A 6438-nucleotide genomic window follows, 5' to 3' on the forward strand; every position below is an offset into this window, starting at 1 on the left:
CCACAGCAGCTCGTCCTGCCACCTCGATCAGCGTAAAGCGGCTCTGGCCTCATGCAGAGCTTCTCTCACCTAGTGAGAGGAGGAAGTAGCCAAGTGTCCTTAGGGTTCGTCCCAGAGTACCTTGCTCTTGAGTGACATTTCTACAAGGTAGTGCATCAGAAAGCGAGTGTTCCTTCATGTGTTGGAGAAAGGGAAATATTTACTAGAATAACTTTTCAACGTAGATAAGACAGTTTCGTGGGTTTTTTGTTGTTGTTGTTGTTGTTTTTAAGATGTGCGTGTAGCAGAGGAAGACATTGCGCAGTGTTACCATAGAGGAGAACCTTGTGGTTTAATCGTTCGGGGAGAGATGACAGCTGAGAACTACTGAGTTCTTACAGTTCGCCAGTTATGCCGACATTGTGTTATACACCTTTGACTTATTCAATCCCTTCCAAGATCTCTGTGACACACACACTATTACTACCTGCATTTTCCAGTTTAAAAAAATTGAAGCGTGAAGAAGTAGCCTGCTTAATGTCACAGGCTGGCGGGTGAAGATGGCATTAGAATTCGGAGCAGCCGCTGGGAAGGGTATAGCGTTAAGGAAGGAAGACGCTATGGTGTTTCCGTGTAATTCTGGAGAAAAGGGACTGCGCGTTGGAGCAGACACCCTTTCACACACAGTGTTTTGCTCTGTTACGAGTTCCTGACAGGTAACTTAACAGCTGTGTAACTTCTGTCTACTAAATCTTACAGAAATTCTGCCTTCAAAGACTTTCCAGTCTCACAAACTGGAACCCGCAGAACAGGAATTGAGCTGTTTTGCTTGGATCTGGGGTATCCACAAAACTGAGGGACCATCGCTCCCTCTTCTCTATCGCCAAAGCGACCAGGTAGTAAGATGCAAAGACATTTCACGTGACACTGGCCTAGAAAGGCCCAGCGTTCACGGCAATGTCCGCCCATGACCAGGCGTCAAGCTGAGCTTCTGGGATGCGCGGCGGGGAGCTCGCGTTTGTCGTTCTGTGACAGAGGCGGCCTTGAACCCTGGCGGGGCCGCGCGGCCCGGTGCTCTTTCTACCCCCTGGCTCAGGGCGTTTGACTGGCTCGCCCGTTTTGTCCTGGCTTGGTGACATTCCCCCCCTGACGGCTGGCACCGGGGGATCGTCTTCTGGCGGCCACCAGGCCGGCAACCGCCTTTCGTCTCGGTGACCGCGGGCCACCTCGCGGCGACCAGGCGGGGCCCGCCGCCCAGCGGCAGGGCGGGGCGGCAGGGGGCGCTGCGCGCGGGGCGGGCGCTGCGAGCTCCGCGCGCCGCGTCTTTGTGCCGCTGAGCGCCGCGCCCTGTCCCCCGCCGGCCGCGCGCCCCGGCTGCAGGCGGGCGGGGAAGAAGGGGCGGCTCCGGGCGGGGCGCGGGCCGGGGCGGCGGACAGCGGGCGCGCAGCGCGGGAGCCCCGCCCGCGGCCGAGCAGGAGCGGCGGCCCTCGGAGCCCGGAGCGCGCGGGACCAGGTGGGTGGCGCGCGTCCGCTTTGTGCCCGCATCTCCGAGCGGGGCGCAGCCGCGGGGCACGGAGGCGTGTGGCCGTGCGGCGCCGGCCTCGGCCTCTCCCTGCGCCGGCCCGGGGACGGGCCGGCTCCGCGCCCAGGGCGCCACCCTGGCGGCGGCCTGTCCCCCGCACGCTTGGGGACCTCGGTGCCCCCTCCCCGGCCCGGGCGCGGGTCTGCGGCGCTGCGCCCCGGTGCTCCGGGGGCGGCTCCTGCGCGGGGACCGCCAGCAGGCCGCGGGCGACCCGGGCTGGGGGCGCGCCGCCGGGGCGCGCGGGGGCGGGGGTCCGCCTGGCGGGAGGGCGCGGGGTGCCGAGCGCCCTCCGCTGTGCACATCCCTGCGCCCGCAGGACCGCGGCCGCCGCTTGCCTGCCGCCAAGCCTTCCCCAGCCGAGGGGCGCGCCGGGGGCTCCCCGCCGGTCCCCCCACTCCACCCCCTCGCGCCCCCGCGGCCGCTGCCCGCTGCCCGCACCGGCCTCGGCGCCCAGCATCCCCGGGTCGCTTCTCGTACCCGAATGATCTCCACAGGGAGGGCTCAGGACGGCCACTCCAAAAGCGGCCCCTCGCCCTCTGTCTCTCCCCGCCCCGAGTCTGTTTTTTCCCCCAGGGAATTAAAAAATGAAAGAAAAAAGATGTCCGTTCAACAGCAAACATCCGTGCTGGCCTGTGCCAGGTGGCGGGCGGGGTGAGGCAGCCGAGGCCTCAGGGAGCCCCCCCACCCCGCGGGGAGGGGGTGTGGTCCCTGCGCCCCCACACCCCGCTTTAAACAGTTAAGGAGGGAGCTCTTTCCTGAGAGAGGGGCCGGCGGGTCTGGGGAGGACACGGCCAGGGACTCTGGCCGGGCGCTGCGTCCTGGGGGAGAGGCTGGCGGGAGACCCCGCGTGTTTATAAGCGCCAGGCGGGAAGTGAGGGGGCGCACATAGCTCTGCGCGTGGGAGTTCTCCGGCCGCGGGAGGCAGGGCCAGGGTGGCTTTGTGCGGGTGGGGGGCCTGAAGGTGGGGCGGGCCGAAGCCCCTGGCCAGAGGGAACTGCCAGCCCCGGAAGAGGGGCGGGAACTCCAGGGGACAGGCAGGGAGCGGTCCCTTGGGACCTACCCCAGATGCTCTGTGGCCATAACCCCTTCGCCAGTAGTGCTGATAGGGACCTGGTCTTTTTCAGTTTTTTAGTCCCTTTTTAATTTTTGTTTTATTATTATTATCATTATTTTTTAGAGAGTGCAAAGGGATTGTGACCAGAAAGGTCACATGGGGACAGATCATGACATGTTTGAGTTCCAGGCCATGGGCCGAGTCCCGAGGCTGGGAGCCTGTGTGTGTGTGTGTGTGTGGGGTGGTGAGGTGGGGAGGAGGGGGCGAAGGGGGTGCTGAGCACTGCTTTGGGCGGTGAAGGCAGGGCTGAGGGGAGGAGCAGGGCCCAGTGCCAGCTTCAGCATCAGCTCCCCCCACAACCTGTCCTGTTATCGGAGGGTCAGCCATGGACTGGGGCCCTCGTGAGAAAATGGGAGGCGACTGACCTAACTTTAAGGGCGTGGACAATATCCAGACAGCACAGTGGGGATGTGGCCCTTTGTGCTTACAGGGCCCCGAATCTAATGTCAGTGGGCTTGGGAGGGGCTAGTGGGGGGCAGCCCCAGTGGTGGGCGGGGCTGCAGCCAGCCAGTGTGAGTCGGCGGCGCCTGAACACGGAGGAAACTTTCAGATTCACGTGTTTGGTAAATGCACCTTGGGGTGGGTGGTGGGTGGTGTGTGCCCTGTGCCCAGATCCTCACTGCGTGCCGCGCCTCTCTGTGGTGTGAGACGTGGAAGGGACCTTGCACACCGTTCTGTTGACGCTGCTCACGTCCAGCGGGTGAAGGTGCCTACGGGCAGGGCAGTGCCAGACACTGGCAGCCCCGGTGCCTGGTCCCCACTGGGGTTCACAGTCCCGCCCCGCTGTCCTCTTCGTCCAGATTTCCCTCCTCTTGGGTGCCTTTCCCTGTGATATGCACGGGACGAGGCCCCTGTCCTAGGCTGGAGGTCACAGAGCGAGATGGTCGTCACAGATGCCTAGCTTAGCCCGCATTGTGACCACGAGGTGGCTGTAGACTCAGAGCAGAGGTCCTGGACCGCAGCTGCACAGAGGGCCGTGGCTGGCCGGCCTGGTACCTGAGCTGGAGAGGATGGGGGTATGTCCATGCGCTGGGGGCCTGGGGCCACTTGGGATGACATTGGTCCCTCAGACTTACAGGGCATCTGGCCGAGCACAGACTCCCTGGTTCCTGGGTAGGGGCAAGCCCAGCAGCCAGGAACTGAGGACGATGCGCCTCCACAGTCGCTCTGGCTAGCGTCCAAGGACCACGTGGAAGGTGACTTTCTTTAGGACTCGGGAAGTCGTCCGAGGCCGTCATTTCCGGTACCGGCCTCCTCCGTCCTCTTTGCCCGCGTCACCGAGACACACGAATACCTTTTCTTAATTAGGTGAAGAAATTAATTTGAAGCAACTGTTCACACACCTGCTGGCGGGGAGGGCCAAGGGACAGGGCTGGTACAACGGTGACCCAGCTACGTGGCCGTGGGGAAGTGTCCTCACCTCCCTGCACGGCCCCACTTCCTCCAACTGTGAGACTAAGATGTCAGCCTCCCAGATTTCCAAGATCCAGAAAAGAGAATGTGCCGCGCTGAGTGCTTCTGCAGGTGGGTGGGTGCCGTGGGGCCGCGCTCACCAAACGCAGCGTCCGTAAGGGCTTTGCAGGGAGGACGGCTTGTCTCAGGATGCTTTGTTCAGAGATGAGGCTTTGACGAGGGTGGTTCACGGGCCGTGGGAGCCTCCACCTCCCTTGGTTCCTGGAGTCTAAAACCTGAATCGGAATATGTTTCTGGAGTGGCCTCGTAGACACCGTAACACGGCGTTCTCCAAGAAGCAGGATGACAAGCTGGATGCAGTGGACAAAAGTAAGCACGAAGAAATGTCTCATCTGCTGTCTTGTCGTCAGTCTAGTGTTTGGCACTGGAGAGAGGGCAAAGGGCGGTTAATGTCCCTTTAGTGTTTCCTTTCTCCGGGCGGGGCTGGGAGGAGATGTGCGTGGCCACAGCCCCACAGGACGGGCCCTGCTACTGTCCCCAGCTGACGGAGGAGAGAGGTGAAGGGGAGCTTGCTCTGTCACCCAGGGCCACACACATGGTAAACGCTAAACTCAGAGTTCTGCAGAAAAAGACCTATTCTGTGACCTCGAGGAGGCTGCCGTCGGGGGGCGGGAGCCCGCTCATTCGCAGGGGGTTCTAACCGCGGGGTCGCAGAGTGCGGCGGGCGTCAGAGGGCCCCATCCAGCCCGAGGGGTGAGGAGTGTGCCCACTGGCTAGCCGGAGCCGTGAGGCCTGCTGGGGCTTGGAGGACGAGTACCAGTTAGCCAGGCTAATTGGAGGGTCAAGGTCAGGTTCTGGGTCTGGGGACAGCAAGAAACAGCCAGGAGTGGGCAGGGGACGCACAGCCAGCACGTGGCGGGGAGGGGGCGAGGCTGAGCCAGGCGGCTGCTCCGTCTCTGGCTGCTCTGCCGCTGCCTTGTTTGAGGGGAGCTGATTGTCTCCAACACTGTTCAGCCCGAGACTCCCGGGTGTGACACGGCGACCTCCATGTCTGGAACCTTCTGGAAAGTCTCACCAGCCTCGGACCCTCCACTTCCCTTCCACCCGCCAGTTCTGCTTGGTGGAGAGAGTTCGAGGGCAGAGGAGAAGGACCACAGGCAGCCACCCTGCTTCTCCAGCCGGGACAACGTCCCGTCGTCAGTGTCCCCCTGGGCGAGGCCGGTGTGGTTCCCCAGGCCCACGCAGCCCGTGGCCTGCGGCCGTGAACCTGTGGCTCTGCATGGCCCAAGCACGGGCTCTGGTGGCGTGGGCCGCGGGAGTGTCTGTCCCCGCCAGCGCAGCCTGAGGTGGGCGGCCCGCAGACCTGTGGGAGTGGACGGCAGGGCTCCCGGTCTGAGAGTGGACGGTGATGGCATTTCTGTTGGGACGTTGCTTAAACAGGGCTTTGTTTCTGTCCTTGCAATGCCTCTGACAACGAGGTTGTTCTGGGACGTTCTTGGCATCCAGCAGGCCGGTTTTCAGGCAGTCCTTTGGGACGTGGCAGGCTCGGCGTCGTGGGCGGCTGCATTTTAAGGTGGCCACAGCAAACCACGGAGTGCCTCTCCTGCTTCCCCTGGCCTCCCGTGAGCCGGGCACTGGGCGAGGGGCCGTCTCTCTACGCTCTGTCTCTGCACGCAGGACACGCGTTAACTGGCCAGCGACGGGCTGGCGTGTGGCCTCCCCGCTTGCCTCCTTGCTGGCTGGCCTGCTGGGTCTCCGTGTCCTAGAATGGCACCCATGGCCATCCCCTGCCACATCCCCAATGAAGCTGGCCCACATGCTCTGCCACAGGACAGCCTGCTGGTCAGAGAGGCTGTCACCCTTCCCCAGCCAGTAGGTGGAAAGTGTCCCCGTCTCAGACACGTGTGACCTCTGTGTTAGGTGACCTCTTCCTTCTCAGGTAGGACGTTCCCTTACACAGGTGTTCTGAGCCAGGGTCAATGCAGATTCTGTTGACCTTTCTGGAATACTTCGCGTGTCTCCCACTGGCGTTCCTCACCATCTGTCCACTTGTCACTTCCCTGCTGGGACACCTTCAGCAGCTCCTGCTGCCTGCCAGGTCACCAGCCCCTGGGGTGAGATCGGAGATTCTTCAGCGCTCAGCCCCAGCCTGTCTGCAGGCTCAGCTCTCAGGAGTCCCCACGTGTGTGCCCAGCATGTCCAGGAGCAAATCCTGGATGACAGGGACAGGCTCAGCATGCGTGCTGCCCTTTCGTACGCTGTGGTGTCATCAGCGTGGGGAGCTAGGAGGCCACCCTCAGTGCTGACGCCTTACAGATGAGAAAGAGCAGCCCCAGGGCTTGTGCCCACC

General features: G+C 62.6%; 1 protein-coding gene across 4 annotated transcripts in view; it reads left to right on the plus strand.

The window, feature by feature from the left end:
- The first annotated feature begins 1395 nt into the window (after nucleotides 1-1395).
- RNF144A (ring finger protein 144A) overlaps nucleotides 1396-6438 on the plus strand; it is a 91251-nt gene continuing 86208 nt past the window's right edge. Inside the window, exon 1 of one of the 4 annotated variants that reach the window (XM_039849507.1) lies at nucleotides 1396-1492. The gene's annotated coding sequence lies outside the window, so the exon portion shown is untranslated. The remainder of the gene's footprint in view (nucleotides 1493-6438) is intronic. The other 3 variants (XM_039849509.1, XM_039849508.1, XM_039849519.1) reach the window with 3 other exon arrangements.

This window comes from Pteropus medius, unplaced genomic scaffold (genome assembly GCF_902729225.1).
Source record: "Pteropus medius unplaced genomic scaffold, Ma_sr-lr_union100, whole genome shotgun sequence".
Classification (NCBI taxonomy): Eukaryota; Metazoa; Chordata; class Mammalia; order Chiroptera; family Pteropodidae; genus Pteropus; species Pteropus medius.